Genomic DNA, 27,797 nt, shown 5'->3' on the forward strand with positions numbered 1-27,797 from the left:
GAGAAGCCTTAGAGAAAGATTTACATCATGTACCTCTTCAACAAGACAAGACCCAAATTACCCTCCAACCAAGGAATTCAGGGTCTATTAATTGACTTCAGTCTGTCATTGAAGCTGTTGATTCTCCACTATGGTGAGGCTAGTCATCTTTTTAACAACCATAGCTAGAGTTTTCTGTCATACAGACCAACTAATACTCCAGTAGACATCCCCTCTAGAGCACAAGACACCCCAAAGATCTGTGGGATCCTGTGCAGGAATCCCCTTTGACCACAGCCTGCATAGGGAGCAACTATAACATTTTCAAGGGTGCAGTACTTCACTCTCTGATTTGTTTCTCAGTGCTTCAGTGAAGTGAGTATGTATTCTGAGTAGGATTGCCAGATTTAGAAGAAAAAAAAAGAGAGAGAGAGATATCTAGTTGAATTTGAATTTCAGATAAATAACAAAAAATGTAGCATGAATATGTCCCTGTTCTGTCCCGGAGTTCTCCCCGGGCCAGAGCTAGTTCACAGCTGGCAGACAGACTCTTTGGCGGGGTAGGGAACTGAAGGCAGGAAATCACGCCACCAGGACTAGCTCACTAAGACTGCTGCACAGGGAGCCACACACCAGGCCAGACAAGCTTGAAGGTAAGCATCATTGTCACAGGAGCAAGCCAAGAAATCAGGAAAAGATGCTCCTTCTTCCTGCACTGACCCTCCAGCACCCTCTCCTGGCAAGGGAGAAATACTTACCGGAACCAGCTCCCACATCACCAGCAGGGCAATAAAGGATAGACTGAACCCCCTTCTGGGCCACTGGTGAATAGGGACTGATGAATGGAAAGAGTTGAGTTAGACCAGTAAGCCCGTTGCAATGCAGGAGACCTGGGTTCGACCCCTCCATCAGGAAGATCCCCTGGAGAAGGGCATGGCAACCCACTCCACTATTCTTGCCTGGAGAATCCCATGGACAGAGGAGCCTGGCGGGCAACAGTCTATGGGGTCACAAAGAGTCGGACATGACTGAGTGACTGACACTTTCACTTAAAACTGCCTCTAATAACTGACAGAGATACAAATGATAAAACTCTGCACTATTAGCATGTGAATAACACACAAGTCAGTGGAACGGACCCCAAACACCAAACAGATTTCTGGCATTTGGCATATGAAAAATTAAGCATTTAAGTAAGCAGGGAATAATGAATTATTCAAAACTGGTGTTCAAAATTATTAAAATTACATGTACACACACTTTCCCTCAGCACTTTGCACTTCTACAAATTTTACGGTTGATGTACTCATGGCACTATTTTTTATGATAGTGAAAGATCGAAATGACCTTCAATGTCTTCTATGGCTTGAATGCCATAAAATTCATACATTGAATCCTACCCTTGAGGATGATGGTATTAGGAGGTGGGGGCTTTGGAGTTGCTGAGGTCATGAGGATGGAGCCCTCATGAAATGGATTATTTTCTTATAAAATAGAGAGATCCTTCACCCCTCACCCCTCTCCCCTTCCGTCATGTGAGGATACAGTAAGAAAGTGCAGGCTATGTACCCAAAAGAGAGCCCTCATTTGACCATGCTGGCATCCTGACCTTGGACTTGCAGCATCTAGAATTTGACAAATAAATTTCTGCTGTCTATCACCTGCCCATTCTGTGATATTTTGTTAAAACAGCCCAAATGGGCTAAGACAATATCCATTAAGATGGGGTTGGTTAAATTCTTATATGTCCATTCAGTGGAATATGATGTGGCTCATTAAAAAAAATAAAAAAAGGAAGCAGCTCATTTGGAATGTGGAATGATGTCCAGAAATATTTTTAAGTGAAAAAAAAATCATAGTGCAGAAAGTTTGCATAATATTATACTACTTCATAAATATTTATATGTATCTACAAGCATGAGATCCCTGGAAACAGGAAACTAGTAATCGCAGTTTTCTCCAAGGAAGTAAAATGTTGAACTGTCAGGAATGGAACAAGGCATGCTTGAACTGTGTCCACATTTAGATGCTTTTTGAATTTTGTACCATATGGCATATATTACTTATGCAAAAATATAAGTCACTTTTGTAAATTATTTTTTAATGCTTGCAATATACCAGTGATGCTTGCTGCTGCAGTTGCTGGACTCTATTGTTAATTGGATTTTAAGGAGCACAGTTTGGCAAGGACCATCCTCACCATCCCAGGTCTGCCCACCCTGTTCATGGCAGAGGATGCGGGCGAGGCCTCTTGATCTTGCACAGACCTGTGTCCTGATCTGTTCTGCAGACACAATGACGCACGCTTCTTGCCTTTCTCTGAACATGTTGGCAATACTCTTTGCTGTAGGCAGGCTGTTGAGAGCATTCATCTTAGAAGGTGCTGCTTGAATATCTGAGCTACATAGTGATACAGGCTCAGTAGGAAAGGACTTTTCCAGTCCATGGTAAATAACGTTGGTTCCGTCAAGAGGCCCTGGTCCACAATACATTTCATGAAGAACACTGTCTTCTATGCAATGGCTTCATTAGGCTGTTGCCGCCACTTCTGAACAATGATTGATATGCAGGAGAAAGAGATGCTTTTATTTATCCCACAGGGTCCCCAAATGCTGAATTTTGTAGAAAATAGGTTCAAAGAAGGATCCTTTTATAGCCGGCCAGCTCTAAGGACCATAGAACTCTTTTGTTCAGTATCATTTTCTTTGTTGTTCAGTCTTTATTTTCTTTGTTTGCTTCAGAGATATAATCGAAGCCTTCATGATATATCAATTCCAGGGAAAAGGTTAACTGACAACAAGATCTTCGCATCCGTTGACTCTCTCACTTGGGTGTACTTTGATTCCAGAGACTATTGTCTGAAGCTGGCTTTGCTTTCCAGAGTCTTTCCTTTTTAAAACAGACACTCATCCTGGTAGCCAGCAGATACTTTTGGATTCAAGAGAATTCATATACTTTTAAAGAACAAGCTAAATTTCAACCAGGCAACACGGTCACCGAAGTCCTTCAGGCTCGTCTCAGCTCTGAATCAGTGAGACGTTCAACTGGAGAACACATTCGCTAAGACTCCAACTTCAATATCACCTCCTTTCCGAAGTATCTGCCCACTGACTTCCAGGCAGAGTTACTGTCTCCTTCTTCCTTTGAAAATGTTCCCAGACCTCAACTAAAACATGTGTCATATGGTATGATAAGCTTTTATTTATACTCTTGCTTCCTTCCCTGGCCTGCCCTCTAGCTGTTGTGAGTACTAGACCCCAAACTATTTAAAATGATGCTTGGTCCATCGTAATTGTTGTCGTTTAGTCACTCAGTCATTCTGGACTCTTTTGCAACCCCTTGGACTGTAGCCCACCAGGCTTCTCTGTCCATGTGATTTCCCAGGTAAGAATGCTGGAGTGGGTTGCTATTCCCTTCTCCAAGGGATCTTCCCAACCCAGGGATCAAACCTATGTCTCCTGCATTGACAGGCAGATTCTCTACCACTGAGCTACCAGGGAAGCCCCCATTATAATTACTCTGAAGTTAATAAATAAATGAGGGAATAAATAAGTGAAGTGAAATTGAGCACACTCAGAAGGCAGCTTTTAAATGGGCGGAGCCTTGGGTGAGTCAGGGAGCATGGAAAATAGATTGCCTAATTTTTCCGGAGCCTGTCAGCCAGTTTAGAGAAAGTGCAGAATGAGTACATGAGAGCACTCGCTTCAGCAGTACATATACTAAAAATGAGTACATGAGCGGTCTGCAGTCTGCCCACGAGACAGGGCAGAAGGGAATACCTTCCCTCCTACAGGATAATTGGTGCTCAAATCAAACCTAGAAATCCTATATTCACTCTCCCTTTTAGTGGGAAGGCTCTCTACCTGGCTAGAATTTCAACAGACATATTTCCAACTGGCTCCATTATCATGACCCAAATATAAATATCATGGCTGGAGCCCATGAGGTGGGAGCACAATTTATCCTAACTGAAAATAGAGGCGGAAAAGCATCAGCCCTAGTATCCTTGATACTAGAGTGGGGTTGCCATAGCAACCAGCTGAGTCACTAATGAAAACAGAACAGTTGCACTATGACTAGGCTGACATTCTGTGACATTCTCTTATTTTACTGTAGCTCTAATGATGTCTTCAGTAGGAAAGACGGAGACAAAAGGGTCTGACCTCTCTATTAAACCTGCAACTAGCTTGACACGCTCTGCCTTTAGCTTAATGAATGTGAATTTCTGTGTGCAAATTCTGCCTCGGAGAAAAGCACTTTAGGAATTTGTCTGATTCATACATCAGACTTGTTGATTCCATTGTTCCCTTAATGCAATCCCTTCTCTTCCAAATTAAGATCGCAATGAAGCAGATGAGTCCCAAAAGCCAAACAGGAAGGGAAAAAATGAGTGAGAAGTTGTGACAGGGTGATGCAAATCCATCACTGATGACATGAAATTGGAGAAAACAACCAGAAGCAATATCTGCCCCTTCTTCAAACAGGATGAACCACAGGCAGTTAAGCAAGAAAGCTAGAAACCTCTGCAAAGACAGAGGGAACCTGTTGGAAATATGAGCTGAGAGCATCACAGTCCAGATGTTCATGTGCTGGTCACTCTTCTCAGAGCACTGAGCCAGGCACAAAGGGGGTATAACAAAGAAAGAATAGCTCAAGTCATCTAAAGTCTAGAGCTGACAGAGGGAAGGAAAGTTGTTAGCAACCTAAAAACTACATACAAACCATACATGACCTCTGCCCCTGCCAGGACAGGCGTGGAGACCAATGCATTTACAATTGGAAGGTTTAGAAAATTGAAGTTGATAAAAAAATTTTTTTAAAGCTGCCACAACTTTAATTGAATATACAAACAGAGTTTAAAAGTAGACACTGTCATTGAGTTTGTGAAATAGTAAGAATGCTTTGTTTATGTTTTTCCCCCCCACATGGACTTGTTTGCAAACATGTGAATTTGTTTTAAACCCAACACTGGGTTGCTTTCATCTGCACAAGAAGGGCCACAAGAATGGGTGTCAGCATTTGCTGCAGATTACGTGGGCGTTTCTGAAGCTGAGTGTAGGCAGATACATCTCTCTCTCAGCAGGAAAGAAGGGAACTCATTCATTCCTAACGCAGGCTTCTAGCCTCCGTCTTTCGTCAGCATAACACCGCTAGACTCATTTTCTAGTCTATGACTCGAATCACATTATTCCTCTCCTCAAGATCTTCATTTACCACTTTTATCATGTCACTCTCCTAGTTAAGGCTAGATGATGGCTCCCCACTGAAAACCAAATCACAGCTAGTTCTCCCCAATTTGTAACGCCCTCCACAGTTTGGCTGCAGCACATCTGTCCATCCTGAGCCTCTGTTTCTCTCAATGCTAACCCTTCCTTCCTTCCAGACCATATCCTCTCCTCCCTAACCACAAAACGGCATTACCAGTTCTCTCACCTCCACACCTTCCCTCTGCCTACCCAATCCTCACTCATCCTTTGGGAAACTGAAACTCCCCTTCCTCCACGGGGTGTCCTCTGGCCGTTGATTTTGGAAATGGGACTGGGGGGCGTCCGCTCTCGACTGTTCACTGTTTTCCTTACATGCTCTTGGTGTGTCTCTTGACTAAAGTGTCCCCTGAGCACAGGCTCTGGCTCATATCGTCTTTTCGTGTATATGCTCCCCTAGCATATTAATTCAACAAATACTGGTTGACCGTGGTGGGAGAGATGGGTGAGCAAGGTCAGAGGGGGGAACTGAAGACCTGTCGGGATCTCCGAGTTTGATGTTCAATTTTGCAGTATCTGGAAGGTGGGGAGGGCCTGATATACATGGGCAAGATAATTTGGAATCAGATGATACAGATGTTTCAGAGTCACCTAAGGATCTGGACTTTTCATTAAACCCTGCTTTAGCAGAGCTTCTGAGTCCCATGGAAGGGGAGGGGATAGAAGAGGAGACAGGTGACATGCCTTTTCCTGATTTAACCTGGGCAGGTTTACTTTTATTGACTCTACAGATTTAGACTTCTTGGACTTCGGGGCAAAATTTCTTTTGAAGAAACAGCACTTTTTGACTGCACCTGATTTGGGACCTCTGTTTCTGGGTAGGAAAATATATAATGTTTTTATTATATATTTATTTTATATTAATTTTAATATTAAATTAAAATTTAATGTTTGTGAGTGGGTAGGGACGGGCAGGTGTCTAGCTCTGAGTCAAGGATGAATCCACACCAGAACGCTGGTGGATGGCTTAGCCCTCCAGAGACTCACACCACGGTACACCTCGGACAGATGCTGTTTCACTTTTCGCTTGTCATTAAGAGGCTGAAAGTAGAGGTGGTTGGTTTATCCCTCTGATACCGAGCAGGGTGGGGAGTGTTCCGGCATTACGGTTTGCCTTCAGGTACCGAGAAGTGAGGTGCTTCCTCCTTCATTTTCCTTTCTGTGCATATTTCTTTCGTTTTCATGGGGATGTTTCCTTCCTGTGTGTGCTGCACAAGGGAATATTTCAAAGGGCTGGTAAAAGGCAACTAAAATGACTGGATGTCTGCCAACACGTATCATAACTCAGTCTGTACTTACGTAGACTACTGTGAACAATATTCTGCGTAGCAATGTTCTAGATGAGCATAAAAGCCAAACAGAAGGGACATTGAAAATTGTATGGAAAGGGAATAATAATACACGTGTGAGAAACCAGCACAGAAGCAGCCTTTGTTGTTCTGTCAGAGCCCAGAATAGAAGAGGCCCTGGCACGGCACAGCGGCGACACCCCGTACAGAAAGACCAGCTCTCCTCTGGACCTGCCACCCCCGGGACACAAGCCTAAGGTGCCTCCTCCTCAGCTGTTGCTGTTACACGTTTTAGGGTAATGAGTGGAGGAAACTCCCTGAGGGTTTCTTGATGCCAAACCAAGAGAAATAAAACTGCATTTTACGGAATGCCTATTTGCTGAAATAGGCATTTAAAAAACACTCCCAAAGTTCTAACCCTTGAAAGAACAGATGCAGTGAGAGACCTCCTCACTCAGAGTTCTGTCTCTGTCACAAAAATGTGGCCTGTATGGCAGTCACGTCAGAGTGGGAAAGTATGCATGCTTGGGGGTCAGATGGAGCTGAGTTCAAATTCTGGTTCAGCCACTTGATGATAAAGTGAAAGTGAAAGTCGCTCAATCCTGTCCAACTCTTTGCGAGCCCTTGGACTATACAGTCCATGGAATTCTCCAGGCCAGAATGCTGGAGTGGGTAGCCTTTCCCTTCTCCAGGGGATCTTCCCAACCCAGGTCTCCCGCATTGCAGGCGGATTCTTTACCAGCTGAGCCAGAAGGGAAGCCCAAGAATACTGGAGTGGGTAGCCTGTCCCTTCTCCAGTGGATCTTCCCAACCCAGGAATCGAACCAGGGTCTCCTGCATTGCAGCAGATTCTTTACCAACTGACCTGTCAGGGAAGCCCTGCTTGATGATAAATGAACAACAGGAATAGCTATTATTTTGCTCCCTGTGACTCATGCATGTGAAGGAAAACCCCCTGGGAGACCCATAAGCACCCTGTTTCTGAGACCCAGAGGCCGGCCCCCTCTGGCTGTCCTTGCCCGTCACATCCCCTTGCTTCTGCCACCCTGGCCCAGACCTACCAGCCTCTCCACAGTCCCTCTCCCCGAGGTCCACAAGAATCTTCAGTTTCCCCTTTTGTGATTCTGTTTGCTTTGTTTCACTGCTAACTTAGGAATACTCGGATTTGGGCAGGTGTCTCCTTCAAAGGGACTAAAAGTCTCAAAACAATCATAAACAAGTCATCAATAGTGACAAGATAATGACGGCTCCAGTCGAATATCTCCAGCTGGCCATAGAAGCACCCACAGTTATTGCATCTTTCCTTTGTACCCCCCTCAATGCTGTTTCACTGTTTGAAGAGAGCAGTTCCCTCCTGCCTACCCTCTTACATGTGCACAAAGTGCATTGTTTACATTTAGTTATTTTTAATTGGAGGATAATTGCTTCCCAATATTGTGTTGTTCCTGCCATATCCACATGAATCAGCTGTAGGTATACATATGTCCCCTCCCTCAGGAGCCTCCCTCCCACCCCGCACCCCGTCCCGCCCCTCTAGGTTGTCCCAGAGCACTGGGTTGAGCTCTCTGCATCAGACGGAAAATCCCCACTGGCTGTCTGCTTTCCCCAAGGTAATGCATATGTTTCCATGCTGCTCTCTCAACTCATCCCACTCTCTGCTTCCCCCAGTGTGTCCACAACTCTGCTCTCTACATCTGCATCTCCATTGTTGCCCTGTAAATAGGTTCATGAGTACATCTTTCTAGATTCCGTGTATATATATATACACATTAATATATGATATTTTTCCTCTCTCTGACTTGTTTCACTCTGTGTAATAGGCAGAGTGCATTTCTGCTTGGAATCAGTAAACGAGACATCTGATTATCGCTCCTGTTTGACATTATGCCTCACCTGTTTCAGTCGCCTAGAGCAGGTGGCACCTGTCTCTCAATCACATCTCTCAGTCTAAGACCTTCTCAGTCTAATTCCATCTGACTGACATCACAGTGACGGGTTGCATCCTCAGCTATAACAAAAATAAATTTATAGCTTGATCTAAAATCGGTAGCTCTCGTGAATGTTGAACAGCAGTGCGGTTGAGAACCACATTTATAGACCTGTTTGTCTGCCTCCCCAGACTGTGAAAGCCTTAAGATCCTTGGGGAAAAAAAATGCTTGTGACTTGTTTACCATGGTGAACAGGTATCCAACAGAGGAGGTCCTCAAAAATATTTATGAAATGACTTTTGAGACCAATAAAAATATAGCATTTATCTATTCACAACTTTTTCCCATCATGCTAGCTGGGAAAGAAGGAATTTTTCTTCACCGATTGTGGAGCTGTGGCCTAGATTACTTCGCAGAGATCAGGGAAATGAGAACAGTGGTTGAATTGGAAGGACTGGGGGAAAGCTAAGTTAGTTCACATTAGAATGGATCTGAAACTCACATAAGGACAATTGAGTATAAAGATGAAAAAGAGAGGGAATGAAGGAGAAAAGCTAAAAAAGATAGAGCTGGAGAAGGGATAGAAAATAGATAGATAGATAGATAGATAGATAAAAGATAGATATATAGATATCAGGGGAGACCCTTCTGTAATGAATATTCTGTACTGTTGCAGTGAAAATACAAGGAAGGTAAAGAGGATCCTTAGGGCATGTGCAGGGTACCCTCCAATGAGTTACCACTTCAGCATTTCTTTAAGCAACTTCAGTAAAGGTTTACATCCATTTTCACAACTTTGAGGAGAATGTTAAACTGATATTTCTTTTGAATGCCATACAGTGCTGAAACTGACTGCACGATGATCCGAGTTTATCTGATTTGTAGACAGAATAACTTGGTTAAGTGGAGGGGTGAACTTAGATGATCCTCAGGGACCAAAAAACTCAGTGTCGATGGCTCCTGACTTTTGGTTAGCAGGATCTGGTGATCCCCAGAACTCTGAACGGTGTTATGAATTTAGGGTCTTTCTGTGTGATGATGCCATACTGGGTGAGTCCATGTAGGGAGAAGCAGAGGTTAGCTAACAGAGATTAATTCTGTCAAACTGCTGGAGTGTCTTAGCCTCCGATTTTGAATGGTAAGCCCTGAGAAGTGGTCTCAGAAGCCAGAGCTGTCCTTTGTAATGGGTCCAAGTTCAGAGCTATAGATAAAATGTTAAAAGCTGGATCTCATTCTGGCTCCATGTTTTGCAGGGCTCAATACTGAAGCTGGGGGCAAGGGAGGGCTGCAGAGAGGACATGTAAAGAAGCTACTCTGTCATTTGTGACTTAAAAACATCTCAGGAGGCTTAGCTCCCTTTCTCATTAATGCCTTTCCACTTTGATCAGAAAAAGAGTAGAAACTGATTTCTCTTCTTCACACAGGTAGTCTCTGGTCATCTTTTCGTTGTTCTTGATTTATTTGACATATCAATGCTATGAATTTTGAGACTATTCCATATAGCTATTGATGGGGCTTGTAGGAGAGTGAAGTTGATAAAGAAATGTGTTAAGTTTTGGTCTAGGTTGATTCACCCAGGAATGGTTATAATTGCTTGAACAGACCGTTGAATGGAGTCAGTATGCTTGATAAGTCTTCTGATATCAGTAACCATTCCAGGGAAAAGGAGTCACAGATTTTCAGTTCATTGCTCCTTCACGCCAGTCTGCCTTCTCTTCCAGGTGATCTCCACAGAGAGGGATTTTGATCAGAAATAGCATCTTGTGCCACTTTCTATACCCTACCCTGCTTTACTTTCCTTAATCGCTCTTATATTTCATGCTTATTATAGTATGTGCTTATTTACTTACTTGTTCACTGCCTATCTCTCCAAATGGAATATAATTCCTTGAGGGCAGGAGCTTTGCTGTGTTCACTGATGTATCCTAAAATGGTGCCTAGCAAGTACGAGGTGCTGTTTTTATTGAATATATAAATATAGGATTAATTAGTGAATGAATTGTTGAATGGAATTAGTGAATTAGTTCATAAATGAATGGACATCTACCACGTTCCAGCAATGATAGCTTTATAAATATTAAACATTTAAATCCGATCCCAACCCTGTCACCTAAGTGTTGCTTTCTAGAGTTGACAGGTGTGGAAACTGAGGCTCAGAGGAGTTAAAGAATTTGCCCCAGAAATATGTACACAGTAAGTTACAGATAAAGAATTTGAAGCTGATTCTTTCTGATTATATAACTTGTGCTATTTCTATGACATGTTACTTTGTAGAAAAGCTGTAAGTCAGGTAGTTTAATATGCTTCAAAGCTGCAATCCTGGAGAGGGTTTTTTTAGAGAAACCATTCAATAATACCTTTGTTATTGAACCTTGGGATCTCTTGGTCTCCCTTTCCCGATCCCCTCTAACTACATCTGACTTGGACGTGAAAACAAGACTTGCGTAGTTCGCTTGCCTGAAAATAAAGCCTGCTTGCTGCCGGTCTCTGCACCATGGACAGGCTTCCTCTTGCCTTAGTTATTTGCCAGCCAGCAGAGCAGCTGCCAGAGCTGAAGGGAGTCTGTATTTGTCTACCAGCTGTCTGCAGCCCTGGAGGATATGGCTCACAGCATTATGCACAGCCTGGCGGGACCTGGTAAAACAGCAGGGAGAAAGGTCAAATGCATAACAAGTGTGTTCAGGATGCAATAGAAATAAGCCAGGCAGGGTATTGAGTGGTCACAGGAACAGGTTACTTGATGACTAGCTGGGGAGAAGGACAGGAAGAGTGATATTGAAGGACAAAGATGTAGGTGACTGCTGAGGTTGCTGAGTCTATTCCATTACAGAGAGGTTTTGTTTTTTTTTTTTTTTTTGTCTTTTATGGTTTATGCCCTTGGACTGTACACTGGGTGTGATGACTCAACTGGGTAAGAGCCAGATGGTTTTCTATCAGATCTTTATGGGAGTCCCCGGAAGATAAAAAAATTAAACTTCAAGGCATCTTCAGTAATTAAGGTTGTTTTTTTCTTCTTTTTATTTTGTCTTTTTGTGCTTTTTAATGAAGTAAATTTATATGAAATGTCAAGCACAAATCATAAATGTACAGTCTGATGAATACCGACAGATGTGCATACCCATGTAACCTACACTGCAAGCAAGATAGAAAACAGTGACAGTACTTTAGGAAGTTCGTTTGTGCCCCTTCACAGGTAATCCCCCCGACTGCTCCCTCAGACGGCCACTTCTGAGTCCACGGAATAGATTAGTTCTGTCTGTTCTAGAGTAAAACCGTGTACTATTTTCTCTTGGTCAGTATGATGCTTTTGAGATTTTCCTATGATATATGCCTTAGTATTTCATTAAATGTAAGTTGACTGCTGAATGATATTCCATTATAAATAACTTGTTATCTAAACCTTCATGTATTTTCCCATTTTCTTTTCTTTCTTTTTTTTTTTTTTTTTTTTTTGGAGACAAAATGGTTTTATTTATTTATTTTTTTAATATTGTAGTGGTTTTTGCCATACATTGACATGAATCAGCCATAGATTTACATGTGTTCCCCATCCCGATCCCCCCTCCCGCCTCCCTCCCCATCCCATCCCTCTGGGTCTTCCCAGTGCACCAGCCCTGAGCCCTTATCTCATGCATCCAACCTGGGCTGGTGATCTGTTTCACCCTTGATAGTATACTTGTTTCAATGCTATTCTCTCAGAACATCCCACTTCCCATTTTCTAATTGGATTGATTGGTTTTGTTCTGTTGATGATACTTAATATATTTTAGGTACTAGTCATACATTAAATATGTGGTTTGCAAATATTTTCTTCTGTTGTATAGCTTCTCTTTTCATCTTTTAAGAAGGGTTTTCACATAGCAATAGTTTTCATTTCGATGTGGTCCATTGTATCAAATTTTCCTTTTACAGATTGTACTTTCTGTGTCAAGTCTAAGAACTCTTTGCTTAGCCCTAGATTCCCAAAATTTTCTCCTTTTTGTTTTTCTAATGGTTTTATTACATTTCTGTCAATGACCCATTTCTGGTTAATTTTTATATAAGGTATGGAGTTTAAATCAAGATTCATCCTTTTGCCTACAGATCAGTTGCTCTGGCTGGCATCACTTGTTGAAAAGGCTAGTTTGCTCCATAAGTTTATTTTTGCACCTTTGTCAAAAACTAGGTCAGAATCTTTGTGTGGGTCTGTCTCTAGGTTCTCTGTTATGTTCTACTGATTTATGTATCTCTCTGCCTGTGCTCTTCAAATAAATGGCAGAATAAGTTTGTCTATGTCGTAAACAAATAAATAATTTTGCTTGGGTCTTGATAGGAATTAAATTAAACCTATAGACTACTTTGGGGACAATTGCAATCTTCCCTTTGTTGAGTCTTCCAAATGAAGGGTATATCCCCTCATTTATTTGAGTCTTTTTTTATTTCTTTCATCAGCATTTATTAATTTTCAGCATACAGATGCTACATGTGTTTTGTTAAGTGTATACGTAAGTATTTTGAACTTAATTTCAGTTTCACAGATTATTATTAGGATATAAAAATGAGATTGATCTCTGTGTGTTGATCTTGTATGCTATGACTTTGTTGAACTCACTAATTCTAGGATTGTTTTTTATTCATTTCTTAGGATTTTGTATGTAGACAGTCACGTCATCTGCAAACAGAAATTTTTTCATTTTGTCCCTTTGAGTCTGTAAATGTCTTTAATTCTTTTCTTTAACTTACTTTAGTGGCTAGAAGTTCCAGTACTATGTTGAATAGAGTGCTGAGAGTAGATGCCCTTTCCTTGTTCCTCGTTTTAGAGGAAAAGCACTCAGTTCTGCACCATTAAGTATGATGTCAGTTGTAGGATTTTCTGTTTATCAAGGTGAGATAGTTCCTTAACTTACTGAAGGTTTACCATGAATGGGTGTTAGATTTTATTAAGTGCTTTTTCTGTGTCAACTGACACAACTATATGATTTTTCTTGATTTTTAAACAACTTTGTTGATATGGTGAATTGCACTGATTGATTTTGGAATGATGAATCGGTCTTGCTTACCTGGAATAAATCTACTTGATCGTAGTGTATAATTCTTTTAAATCATGTTCATACTTGATTTGCTAGACGATTTCTTTTTTTAAAAACTAAATTCATGAGAAATATTGATCTGTAGTTTCTTCTGTGTACTATATCTGTCTGGTTGTTATCAAGGTAATAATGGACTGATAAAATGACTTGGAAAGTATTCCCTCTTCTATTTTCTAAAAAAATGTTTGTGTAAAATTGGTGTTAATTCTTCTGTAAGTGCTTGGTAGAATTTTTCAGTTAAACCATCTGAGTCTGGAGATTTATTTTTCATAAACTTTTCTGTATGAATTTAATTTTAAAAATTATTATGAGGACTATTTGGATCACCTTTTTCATCTTGGTTGACTTTTGGTACTTTGAGGTTTTGCAAGTAATTGATTAATTTCTTCCTAGTTATCAAACTTATGATCATAGATCATAAAGTATCATAGTTCAGTTCAGTTGCTCAGTCATGTCCAACTCTTTGCAACCCCATGGACTGCAGCACTCCAGGCTTCCCTGTCCATCACCAACTCCTGGAGCCTACTCAAACTCACGTCCATCGCATCGGTGATGCCATCCAACCACCTCATCCTCTGTCGTCCCCTTCTCCTCCCGCCTTCAATCTTTTCCAGCGTCAGGGTCTTTTCCAATGAGTCAGTTTTTCACATCAGGTGGCCTAAGTGTTGGAGTTTCAGCTTCAGCATCAGTTCTTCCAATGAATATTCAGGACTGATTTCCTTTAGGATTGACTAGTTGGATCTCTTTGCTGTCCAAGGAACTCTCAAGAGTCTTCTCCAATACCACAGTTCAAAAGCATCAATTCTTCAGTGCTCAGCTTTCTTTATAGTCCAACTCTCACTTCCATACATGACTACTGGAAAAACCATAGTTTTAACTGGACAGACTTTTGTTGTCAAAGTAATTTCTCTGCTTTTTAATATGCTGTCTAGGTTGGTCATAGCTTTTCTTCTAAGGAACAAGTGTCTTTTAATTTCACGGCTGCAGTCACCATCTACAGTGATTTTGGAGGCCAAAAGAATAAAGTCTATCACTGTTTTCATTGTTTCCCCACCTATTTGCCATGAAGTGATGGAACCAGATGCCATGATCTTTGTTTTTTGAATGCTGAGTTTTAAGGCATCTTTTTCACTCTCCTCTTTCACTTTCACCAAGAGGCTCTTTTGTTCTTCTTCACTTTCTGCCATAAGGATGGTATCATCTGCGTATCTGAAGTTATTGATATTTCTCCTGGCAATCTTGATTCCAGCTTGTGCTTCATCCAGCCCAGCATTTCTCATGATGTACTCTGCATATAAGTTAAATAAGCAGGGTGACAATATACAGCCTTGACGTACTCCTTTCCCAATTTGGAACCAGTCTGTTGTTCCATGTCCAGTTCTAACTGTTGCTTCTTGACCTGCATACAAATTTCTCAGGCGGCAGGTCAGGTGGTCTGGTATTCCCATTTCTTTCAGAATTTTCCACAGTTTGTTGCAATCCACACAGTCAAAGGCTTTGGCGTAGTCAATAAAGCAGAAGTAGACGTTTTTCTGGAACTCTCTTGCTTTTTCAATGATCCAACGAATGTTGGCAATTTGATCTCTGGTTCCTCTGCCTTTTCTAAATCCAGTTTGAACATCTGGAAGTTCATGGTTCATGTATTGTTGAAGCCTGGCTTAGAGAATTTTGAGTATTACTTTGCTAGTGTGTGAGATGAGTGCAATTGTGCGATAGTTTGAGCATTCTTTGGGATTGCCTTTTTTTGAGATTGGAATGAAAACTGACTTTTTCCAGTCCTGTGGCTACTGCTGAGCTTTCCAGATTTGGTTACATATTGAGTGCAGCACTTTCACAGCATCATCTTTTAGGATTCGAAATGCTCAACAGGAATTCCATCACCTCCACTAGCTTTGTTTGTAGTGATGCTTCCTAAGGCCCACTTGACTTCACATTCCAGGATGTCTGGCTCTAGGTGAGTGATCACACCATCTTGGTTATCTGGGTCGTGAAGATCTTTTTTGTACAGTTCTTCTGTGTATTCTTGCCACCTCTTCTTAATATCTTCTGCTTCTGTTAGGCCCATACCATTTCTGTCCTTTATTGAGCCCATCTTTGCATGAAATGTTCTCTTGGTATCTCTAATTTTCTTGAAGAGATCTCTAGTCTTCCCCTTTCTATTGTTTTCCTCTATTCCTTTGCACTGATCACTGAGAAAGACTTTCTTATCTCTCCTTGCTATTCTTTGGAACTCTGCATTCAAATTGGAATATTTCTCCTTTTCTCTTTTGCTTTTTGTTTCTCTTGTTTTCACAGCTATTTGTAAGGCCTCCTCAGACAACCATTTTGCCTTTTTGCATTTCTTTTTCATGGGGATGGTCTTGATCCCTGTCTCCTGTACAGTGTCACAAACCTCCGTCCATAGTTCTTCGAGCGCTCTGTCTATCACTTGAATCCATTTGTCACTTCCACTGTATAATCGTAAGGGATTTGATTTAGGCCATTATTATCTTTTTGATAATTGCAGGATTTTTAGTGATATCTGCCATTTCATTCCTGATTTTGATAATTGTCCCAGTGCAGAAGGGGAGTCTCTTTCAAGAGGAGGTAGAGAGGCATCTTAATCAGGCACTTGTTGTGGTAGGGTCCCCTTCATGGTACCCCCCCACCCCAGCTCCATGATGACCCTGGGCAGAGTATATGGGATCAGAGAGGCTTTGCAGCCAAGGCACATGTTGTAATGGGTCCCTTTTGCCTGTTTCTGCCACTAGCTTTGATACTTGGGGGGAGTGGAAGGGTAGTCCCTAGCCTGACAGCAAATGAGAGAACTTCTTGGCCATGTATTATTCAGAGGGTCTCTAGTTCTGTTCCCCTTGCCCAACGTGTCAGACTGACTTCAGAAGGATGTTTTCAGAGGAACTCCCTTTCAACCCAGAGGATGAATGAGTCGACTTGGGCTGCCATCTATTGCTAGGTTGGGGGCCAGGGAAACGCCAAGTTTGAATCACCTTCTTCTGTTGGGTAGGACCTGCAAAATGCCTTGCCGTTGGGTTGTTTCATCTGTCTGGGGTCCCAACAAGTTTCCCTTCTTCTTATCATCCATCAGGCTCTCTTCTGGTTGTCTCTTGAGTTTTTTCCAGTGCAGTTTATATTTAGGGGAATGAGCAAGGAGAAAGAGGTCTCCACCACTCTGTCCAGACCAGAGGTTGTGTATATTTTTAAAAGAGGAGTTGTCATTCATTCTCAAATGTCTCCTATCTGTGTTTAGAAACTTCATCATTCCAGGGACCAGAGTCATTTTTACACTTGTGGTTCCCAGCCATTGCTGCTTTGAAGCAGCCACAGGATCCCCAAGTTTCTTCTGTGACTTGGTGCCTGGATCTGTCATAGAAGCAGCTGGTCAGGATGAGTGGCCAACAGGTGATTGTTTGGGGAAAAACAAATAACAAAGTCAGTCAAGCCCCACCACATGGATAAATGCACTGGGAAGACCCGAAGGGATGGGATGGGGAGGAGGTGGGAGGGGGGATCAGGATGAGGAACACATGTAAATCCATGGCTGATTCATGTTAATATATGGCAAAAACCACTACAATATTGTAAAGTAATTAGCCTCCAACTAATAAAAATAAATGAAAAAAATAAAATAGTAAATTATCATGCTAAAAAAAATAAAATAAAATAAATGTTTATGTTATGAACACGGCCTTCCTTCTCTTTTCCCGTAAGCCTTGTCTTAAAATTCATCTTAACTGGATCTAATGTGTCCATAAGACAAAGGAATGGGCTTCCCTGGTAGCTCAGTTAGTAAAGAATCCACCTGTAATGCAGGAGACCTGGGTTCGATCCCTGGAGTAAGGAATGGCTACCCACTCCAGTATTCTGGCCTGGAGAATTCCATGGACTGTATAGACCATGGGGTCGCAAAGAGGCAGACATGACTGAGCCACTTTCACTTTCACTAAGACAAAGGAAAACATAAAGAGACTTATCTGGAGTCTTACCACAAACCTATTTACTAAAGGTTTTAGATTAATTTCCCCCAAAACTGAATAATGAGAGCCTCTATATTAAAATGCAGGTTCAGTATTCAACAAATGTATCATAAATCAGAATTATGATTTGACATGAATATAATAAAACTTAATGAGAATAAAGGTAAAATCATATATTTAGGTACAAAATATTACTAAGTGAATACAGGCCAGGAAGCAATTTATCAACAGTTTTATTTGATAACCAGAATAAAAGACTTAGCTTCTGTGACCTAAAAAGCTATGATAATTTTAATACAAATTTTGGAACTGGGGAAAAATTTTGGAACTGGAACTTCATGCTCTATCACAGTGTTTCTCAAATTTTAATGTGTATGCAGATTACTTGGATATCCTGTACAGAAGATTCTGATTTTGTAGACACTGCATAAGGCTTGAGATTCTGTGATCTAAAAATCTCTAGATGATGCTGGTTCTGTTGATCAGGGAACCACACTTTGAGGAGCAAAGTCCTATAACATATAGATCACTTCTAGGGTAAGATATTCATTTATGAGCAAGTACCACATCTTAAGAGAATCTTTGAGAAATGAATTTGTTCAGGGAAGATAAAGCTGGATATAAGTTAGACACTAAAAAAGAAAGTAGATCAAATTGGAAATGATGGTCATCTCTGATTGGCGTGATTCTAAAGGAGATTTATTTCCTTTCCTTGTAGATGTTTAATAAAAATATTTCAATGACAGAAAAAGAAGTTAGACACTAAGTTCCATGAGTATCTGTAGAAAGATCAACCTTTGATCAAGTAAGAGCTCTTTCAAATTGATAATATAAACCATCCAAAGACAAACTAATGAACAATTCTATAATGACAATAAAAAAAAAATCACAGAAGACCAAACACAGATAATAATAAAAACTCAGTTGGTGGACAGGCAAAAGTTTAAAAACTTGATAAAATCCAATGGGAAAATAGGCATTTTTGGGTAGAATATGAATTACCACAACCTTTTTGAAAAGTAACCCAGCATTATCTGTTAAAATAAAATGTGCACATATACTTTATCTTATCAATTCCAATTGTGACAGTCTTCACTAATGAAATAAACCTAGAATTTGGAATATACTCACCAATACATTTACTGTAACATTTTTGTGAAAAGAGCTTGGAAACAACCTGAATGTCCATCAACTAGTGATTGGCTAAACAGTGGCATATGCAATCAAAGAGAGAACTTTATATAAATACTTGCCTTGCAAGGGTGGAATAATGAGGTAGTAAGCTCCTTGTACTAGAATGTTCCATCAAAGGCTGTCAGAAATGCTTTCTGGGGAATTCTTTTAGATAATTCTAAACATATTAGTCTGTGTGATTTCTGAGTTTCCTTCTGACTCAGAAATTCTATAATTCTATAAATTCAGCACAGTGGCCTCAGTGAGAGAAAGGAAGGAAGGCAAGTTTTCTACCCTATTTTTATCTCCTCTCCTTATTTTAGAATTGGGACTTAGGGAGCAGTCGTAAGGGGTGAAATATTTTCATTAGCATGTATGCAGGCCACAAACTGAAGCTATTTCATTTAGATATATAATAAATGAAGAACAAATGGTTATTGGTTCTCTATGCCTAATTGTTGAAATAAGATCCATATTTCAAAAAATGCCTCTTTTATATTCATAGTCACTAGCAGAAAGTGACTAATTTGTGACTGCGCAGGGACACAGCATTAAACACCCTGAGCATATGGATAAGTGACTCTGTGTCTAAGATGGATGGAGCCTGACGCCTGCTCCTTTTCCAGGAGCGTGGGCCAGCATAAATGTACTCAGGAAGCAGAGAAAGCCATCTCCTTATGTACTGGACGGGGGTGAGCAGCCGGACGCCTGCATTTCCCCCCATCAGTGATTTGCAATCTGTGATACTTCCTCAGAGGTGCTTCGGGGGCCCAGCAAGCATTCGTTGCAAGTGTTTGAAATATGTTCAAATAGTTATTTTTAAGACTGTAATTAAAAACTAGCTAGCAAACACATTGAAATGTGATACATATCCAATTTTAACACACTGGAAACCATCAAAATATGAATATACATTCTCACTGATTGGCTGTTTAACAAGTAAGTATCATGAATGTCAAAGCATGAAATAAGGTTGTGTATTAAAATTCTATTGTTTGCTTTATGATTCAGTATCATTTGCAAGATAGGAAATTTCACTGCTAAGGCTCTTGATAATCCCTGCTCCAAATCACAAGTAAGGGAAAACAGAAAAGTAAAGGTAGGATGAGTGAAGCTCAAAACATTTCTGTTAGAATGGTTTCTTCACATAATTCTCAAATCTTTCATTTTCTTTTTTTTTCATTTATTTTTATTAGTTGGAGGCTAATTACTTTACAATATTGTAGTGGTTTTTGCCATACATTGACATGAATCAGCCATGGATTTACATGTGTTCCCCATCCTGATCCCCCCTCCCACCTCCCTCCCCATCGCATCCCTCTGGGTCTTCCCAGCGCACCAGTCCCGAGCACTTGTCTCATGCATCCAACCTGGGCTGGCGATCTGTTTCACACTTGATAATATACGTTTCAATGCTGTTCTCTCAGAACATCCCACCCTCGCCTTCTCCCACAGAGTCCAAAAGTCTATTCTATGCATCTGTGTCTCTTTTTCTGTCCTGCATTTAGGGTTATCATTATCATCTTTTTAAATTCCATATATATGTGTTAGTATGCTGTAATGTTCTTTATCTTTCTGGTTTACTTCACTCTGTATAATGGGCTCCAGTTTCATCCATCTCATTAGAACTGATTCAAATGTATTCTTTTTAATGGCTGAGTAATACTCCATTGTGTATATGTACCATAGCTTCCTTATCTATTTGTCTGCTGATGGGCATCTAGGTTGCTTCCATGTCCTGGCTATTAAAAACAGTGCTGCGATGAACATTGGGGTGCAACTGTCTCTTTCAAATCTGGTTTCCTCACTGTGTATGCCCAGGAGTGGGATTGCTGGGTCATATGACAGTTCTATTTCCAGTTTTTTAAGGAATCTCCACACTGTTCTCCATAGTGGCTGTACTAGTTTGCATTCCCACCAACAGTGTAAGAGGGTTCCCTTTTCTCCACACCCTCTCCAGCATTTATTGCTTGTAGACTTTTGGATAGCTGCCATTCTGACTGGCGTGTAGTGGTACCTCATTGTGGTTTTGATTTGCATTTCTCTGATAATGAGTGATGTTGAGCATCTTTTCAAATCTTTCATTTTCTTATTTATTTATTCATTTGGCTGCATTGGGTCTTGGCTGCAGCCCGTAGGACCTTCATTGTGTCATGCAGGATCTTTCGTTGCAGTGCACAGACTCTCTAGTTGTGATGCACAGGCTCTGGGCTCAAGGATTTCAGTACTTATGGCACAAGGGCTCTGGAGTTGCAGGCTCAGCAACTGCAGCTGACTTAGTTGCTCTGCAGCATGTGAGATCTCAGCTCCCCTCCCAGAGATGGAACCCATGGCCCCTGCATTACAAGGCACATTCTTAACCACTGGACCACCAGGGAAGTCCTTAGTGCTCAAATCTTTAAATGGTCCTTACTTCCTTCAGAACGGCCCACCTTAAAACATAAAAGCTCTTTATCCCACTTGAGAACATCTGTTTTGTTCTTTTCAGTATCTGATCATTCTTCTCTCATTCTTATTTTACGCTGTCATTTAGGGGGGAAAGGGGAGTTGTTACTGGGAGTTGGAGTTAAGTTAAATGTTGGTGAATGACTTGCACAACAGTTTCTATTTGAAAGAAAGGAGTTCCTCTTGAAACAGTTCTTTTTCTATTGCAAACAAATTTTGAGAAATTAAGTGAGCTAGGAAACTTCCCAACACAGATCTAGAGTGTGAGTGTTTTGGTTCAAATTCTAGTTCCACCATCTTTAAGGTGAAACGTAACATGGGCACCTTTCCTAAGTGCTGCTGTTTCCCTTCCAGCAATTTGGGGATAATATTAGCACCATCACCACAGGGTTCTTGTGTAAGGAGACAATATCCAGAAAGTATTTAGTGTGGTATCTAGCATGTGATAAGCATTCCACAAATATTAATGCCACTATTGTTTTACACATTTTTTGCCCAAATTTAAATACTATGAGAACAATGGATACCAAGAAGAAAAATAAAGGGGAAGGCTAAGAGGCACTCTGTGTGCAATCATTTATGCTATAGAATTGTCATAAGACTTTTGCATCTATTATTTTATTCCTCAATAAAACTTTGTGAGTAGGAACCCAGGTTCTGAGAAGACACCAAACATCAAGTGATGAAGGTAGAAGAGAGCAGATAGAAATGAGGTTTTTTAACATAAATCTCGGAGAAGGCAATGGCACCCCACTCCAGTGTTCTTGCCTGGAAAATCCCATGGACGGAGGAGCCTGGTAGGCTGCAGTCCATGGGGTCGCGAAGAGTCAGACACGACTGAGCAACTTCACTTTCACTTTTCACTTTCATGCATTGGAGAAGGAAATGGCAACCCACTTCAGTGTTCTTGCCTGGAGAATCCCAGGGACAGTGGAGCCTGGTGGGCTGCCGTCTATGGGGTCACACAGAGTCGGACACGACTGAAGTGACTTAGCAGCAGCAGCAATGGAAATCTAGTGCTCTTTCATACTGTCCATGGAGTTATCCCAGGCAAGAATACTGGAGTGGGTTGCCATTTCCTTCTCCAGTGGACCATACTTTGTCAGAATTCTTCACTATGACCTGTCCATCTTGGGTCGCCTGCATGGCATGGCTCACAGCTTCACTGAGTTACACCAGCTCCTTCGCCAGGACAAGGCTGTGATCCGTGAAGGGGGTGACCAAACTTGGGAAGATAGTGGAGGACAGAGGAGCCTGGTGTGTTGCAGCACATGGGGTCGCATAGCCTTGGACACTACTTAGTGACTGAATAACGGTACCCTTTCTTCGATGGTGTGCCTTCTGTCATAGTTGCAAGACAGAGCTGGGAAAGTTAATGATAGGTTGCTGGGTTTTTTCTGCTCATTATTTTTCATAGGTATGGAATTCTGATGCCCCCTAGATGATAACTAATGCTGGCCATTCTTCACTCCTCCGATACTAATTTTTGTGTAAATATAAGATAGTTGATAATCCCTTCACTGCATGAAGCAGAGGAGGAAAGAATTTCACAAAAGGAAGATGTTACTTCAGTTGGGAAAACAAAATAACCTCAGTTACCTTAACAGACAAAATGTTATATAGGAAATTGGTTGAAAGTCCACTTCAGGAGGACTGAAAAGGCAAATGGGGACACACGGAGTTAATACAGAGAAAGTCAGTGTAGGAAGCAGATTTCACTGCTAGGACCGGGAGAAACACAGGGCAGAATCTGGGATCATTAACCGGGAAGTTTGGAGGAGGAGGCGGGATCCCTCCTCCCTTATCAAGCCTTGTCATTTCTCTCGAGCGCCCTCTATTGGCAGAGCCTCAATAGCAACTGGATGACAAAGCAGAAAATGGCAGAGTCCCCAGCTCCAGCCTCACAGGCTGGTTTGGAGCTGAGAGGCAGTCACTTAATAACCAGCCCTGATGTACGCATGCAATGTCATGGTTAGCGCGATTAATATATAAGACCTGTGTTACAGGATGAATTGTGTCCCTCCTAACTGATATGTTGAAACCCCAACTTCTAGTACCTTAGAATATAACTGTATGAGGAGATAAGCCTTTAAAGAGGTAATTAAGGTCAGGGGGGCGGTTGGGGTCGGCCCGAGTCCTTCATGACTGGTGTCCTTACAAGAGATCAGGAAGCAGACAACACAGATGGGACAGCTATGGAAGGACACAGCAAAAGAGGTAGCCATATGCAAGCCAAGGATAGCAGCCTGAGAGTGAAGCTAAGCCGATTGATACCTTGCTGTTGGACCTCTAAGCTCTAGAATGGTAAGGTAATAAATTGGTGGTGTCTAATCCACTCTGTTGGTAGTATTTTGCTACAGTATCCCTAGCCCACTAATACCGTGTGCTACAGAAGAAGCAATTATTTTATACTGGATGTCTTCTAGACTCCATTATATCCAACTGTTTTTATTGCTATTTACATTATATATTATCTCAACTCTTCAGCCCCTATCTGTCTTCATTTCCACTGCATTAGGTTCTTATGTCCCATTTGGATTATTCCCAGTTGATTTCCCTACCACTGGTTTTCCTACCTTCGGATCATCCTGACTGCAAACACAGAATAACCCCGATTACTCCACAGCTTAAGCCTCTTAATTCACTTCCTATAACCTGTAGAATAATGCCCAAATTCCTGTGTGTAAATTCCAAGCTGCTTCTCCTCTGTCTGTCTTGCCAGATCTCATCTGCTGAAATTGATCAGAGCCCTTGTCTTAATATCAAACATAGCAAGGTAGTTGAGGGGTGAGGGCTTAGAGTTTGGAGCTATAGAAAAGCAAAATGTGTATAAAATGGAGGAATTACCACAATCCATCAGTTCTATGATGAATTCCACTCAGCATTCTGTTTCTGATAGAGGATCTAAAAGTTAAAAGACAATTAGGACATTGAGAGAACTGGCCCATCTTCCAAGTGTCCCATAAAAATCTGCAGAGGGACTAGAAGCATGCCTACCTACTAGGAATTAATCTGGGATTAATTCAGAAAGGGAAGAGGAGAAGAGGAATAATAAGAACTCCAATTGGCCAGGCACCTACAGTGTTAGCCAGTCACTGTGTTAAGCCCTCTCTATATGCTATGTATACCATGTAAGTCTCAAACAAAACACCCTAAGGTATTTTTATCTCCATATTACACAACACGCTTAAGATCACTGAGGTAGAAAGCTCCCTTCAAGCCCAGATTTATTAGAGTTTAAAGCCTATGATCTTTTCACTGTGTCAAGCTGCCTCGGCTATTACTGAACATGGAGTGTTATTTGTTTCTATAATTGCTCTGGTTATTTAAGCAATAGAGTTTTGCTTTCAGAAAATAAGACCCTCATTTTCAATTCACCACATCAGCTAGTAAAGCAGCTCTTTGTATAGAAAGCAAAATTAACCTATATTTAATAGCAACCTGTATTAGCTGCCAGGGCCATTGTCTCTGTAGCACAGAAGGTCTATTGCAGGTGCCTAGAGTTGCAACAACATAATAATGCATTTTGTCTTTCAAAGGGTAAAGACCTAGGATTGAAAGTGGTTGACTGGGGAGACCAATGAAGACTTCTGGCTAGTGAAAAGATAGTCATGCTGGTAAGTATAAGAAGAAACCATTGGAAATATTATTTCTGGATTGGCTGCTACACATATAAGTTGGTAAATATTTTGAGTGTCCTCTTTGTGAGTAAAGAATAGTTTGGGCACAGAACAAAATGGCTGTTGCTTTGACTTGTTAAATGAATCTGTATCTTGAGCAGAAAAGTGGGTAGAAAATGAGTAATAAGAATGTTGAGCTTAATGAATCATGATGCATGGTAAATCTACTGACAATTTCAGCTCTATGGACATATTCAAAGAAATTATATCTTCAAGAAATAGATCGTGATCAATCAGGAGGAAACTGTTGATGGAGGAACACTGAAGATCAATTCCTGATACCACTAAGATGAGGGTATTCTTTGTTTCTAATAACATATGATATTTAAATGAGGAGTATTCTGGAAGATTTGCTTAGCTGTCTTGGAAAAGCTCCAGTTCTCGTGGAAAGTAGTCTTTCTTACATATAATCTTTCTTGTGGTATTATATGTAGAGTACAGAGTGCAGTGCTTGTCACAGGTGTAGTTCAGCTTTCTTCTTATTGAAACTCTAGCTGTTCAGACTTTTGTTCCACGATCCAGCCACCATCCGGGTGTAATTACCTAAACTATAATCACTTCAAAGGAAACAATAGCTTCTAGAATGCTGTTATTTCTTTTATTAACCAAAACTTATACATACAATTAAATTAGATGTTCTAACCCATGTTAAATTTATATTTTCTTCATTAAAATAGGATAGCAGTTCAGGAGGTTTTTCCATTTGATACCTGTAGTGGTCTAAGTCTAATAATTTCAATGCAGATAAGAAAAAAAGGTGCTTTTACCAACTGGATGAAATTCAGTAAAATGGCCAGAAAAATTATTTATATTCAGATCCCAAGAGAGTAATCCATTTACACTCAGAAGCATGAAATCTGATTGCCCTTTTCTCTAATGTGAAACACCATGTACTACAATTTATTGACTATAAAACTACTCATCCATAGTCAAAGTATTTTGTGCCATGATTTCTTAATGCAATTTTCTGAGAAAGGATTGGTGTGAAATTGATCAACTAGTTACTCCATATAGAGAAAACCCCACCCCCATTTTTTAGCTCTGCATAGAAGGAAGACCTCCATAAAAATGGTAAGAAAATTCTGCATTTCACTTTCATAATTTATTTGAAAATGAAAACAGTAATTTTTTAAGGGCTCCAGAATCACTAAGTTGTCTTCCCACATATTCTTTTTTCTTCCCTGTTTATTGTAAAGATAAAAATTTTCTTTTCCAACTTTTCTAGCTTATTACTTCAACTACCCTTCCTCCCAATGACCTTTTCATTCAAGAAACAGTGAGTTCAGTTACAATACTTTAAAGATAGTATATTTCTAAGTAATGTTAAATTCACTCCCTGTGAATCAATTTAGATTCATCTAATGCTCTTATTACAAAAATTGATGTACTAAATTGCCAAATGTTCCATAAACTTTTCAAAGAGGTTGAAGTAAAGTGTTTGGGTCTTATATAAATAAACACTTTTGTAAAAATTCCCAATTTTCCACAATTTGAATTTGAATAGAGGTATATTTCACTTTCAGTCTCATAGCGTGTCAGTGCTTTTTATTATTTGAAAACTGGTATGTGTAAAAATAGGAGGTTTAAGTTTTCATTTTCAAAATGTTTTGAGTCTTGGGAATTCATTTCCTCTTTCAAGAAATTATAAAGCCATTGAGTTTATATTAAATGCCACTTTTCACTTTGTCTGAAAGTCATTTTTACATTTGCCATTAAATTTATTTCCACTTGGAAATAGAACATTTCATCTGAGTCTGCATTTGTTGACAGTTGGGAAGAAACAGGAACAGTTTCTAGAGCAAACGTTTTAGTCACTATCTTAGGAGGAAAGGATATTTTGTTTCAGGTCAAGGGATTCTTTTAATGGCAGAACTTCTCTGCATCAAGGACCATGACAATATAATAATTTTTAACATAATTATGAGTTTCTTTGAGTATGTTCAATCTAGTACAAGAGTCTTGCTAAATAACCAGCTCTCACCTCTCTTTGACAAGAATCTTTCTTTGATTACAAGAAAGCCAAATTTAGTCCTTTGCACTCCAGACAAGTGTTCTGTATAATAGGAGCTGTCAGTTATAATCACTTTACATAGGTTTTAAAAGAGTGTTACCAAGAACAATAATTTGAAGTTTCTAATTAGATGTGTATAACAGAACCAAGGCAGGTTTAGCCAAGTAAGAGTGTTGGACTTTACCTACACTTTGAAAGAAGCTGTTTTATACTATTTCTGGCATTCTGGTAACTAATTTAGTAGCTAATATTAAAAATCAAGAAATTTTATAATTTTTCAAGGCTTCCCTGGTGGCTCAGAGGGTAAAGAACCTGCCTGGAACTCAGGAGACCCCGGTTTGATCCCCAGATTGGCAAGATCTTCTGGAGAAGGGCTTGGCAACCCACTCCAGTATTCTTGCCTCAAAAATTCCATGGACAGAGGAGCTTTGTGGACTACAGTCCACAGGATTGCAAAGAATCGGACATGACTGAGGGACTAACACACACACATAATTTTTCAAAATATCATTATTTTTCCAGAGCAAGCTGAGTTAATGAGCTATCTAGCTCCTTGCTACACAGGGTGTGGTCCAGGAACCCACCTGGTGTCCTCTGGGAGTCTGTAGGAAATGCAGTCTCAGACCTGTGGGATGCTCTTCTTTAATGAGTCTCCCAGGTGTTGCATAAGCATATTAACGTTTGAGAAGCAGCATACTAGTGAACGTGGGTACTCGGAAGGGCTAAAGAATGTTTATTGCAGAGAGTGTCCCAGTTTATGTGCTGAGGCAGGCTGCGGTGCGGCAAGGCAAATAGTTTGCAGGTGCACGGAAGTAACAACCGCCTGAGGGTGGGGAGTGGTGCAGCCAGGACCCCCGAGGGCAGCCCTACAGCTGCAGGTGACCTTGCCCATTAACCCCCGTGTGTCAGACAGATATCATCGTTAGCTGTGGGCGCTGTTACATGGAAAGCTAACAGAATGCAGCTCAGATGAATTAGATTTAA

The 27,797-nt window shown here is 40.7% G+C and overlaps 1 long non-coding RNA gene across 2 annotated transcripts in view; it reads left to right on the forward strand.

Moving 5' to 3' along the window:
* Positions 1 to 24,785, forward strand: part of LOC122700630 — a 526,773-nt gene extending 501,988 nt beyond the window's left edge. Inside the window, exon 5 of one of the 2 annotated variants that reach the window (XR_006342839.1) lies at positions 24,662 to 24,785. This is a non-coding gene — a long non-coding RNA (uncharacterized LOC122700630). Of the gene's footprint in view, positions 1 to 1,534; positions 1,560 to 24,661 lie in introns of those variants that run through there. The other variant, XR_006342836.1, reaches the window with a different exon arrangement.
* The last annotated feature ends 3,012 nt before the right edge of the window (positions 24,786 to 27,797 follow it).

Source organism: Cervus elaphus, chromosome 9 (assembly GCF_910594005.1).
Source record: "Cervus elaphus chromosome 9, mCerEla1.1, whole genome shotgun sequence".
Taxonomy (NCBI): domain Eukaryota; kingdom Metazoa; phylum Chordata; class Mammalia; order Artiodactyla; family Cervidae; genus Cervus; species Cervus elaphus.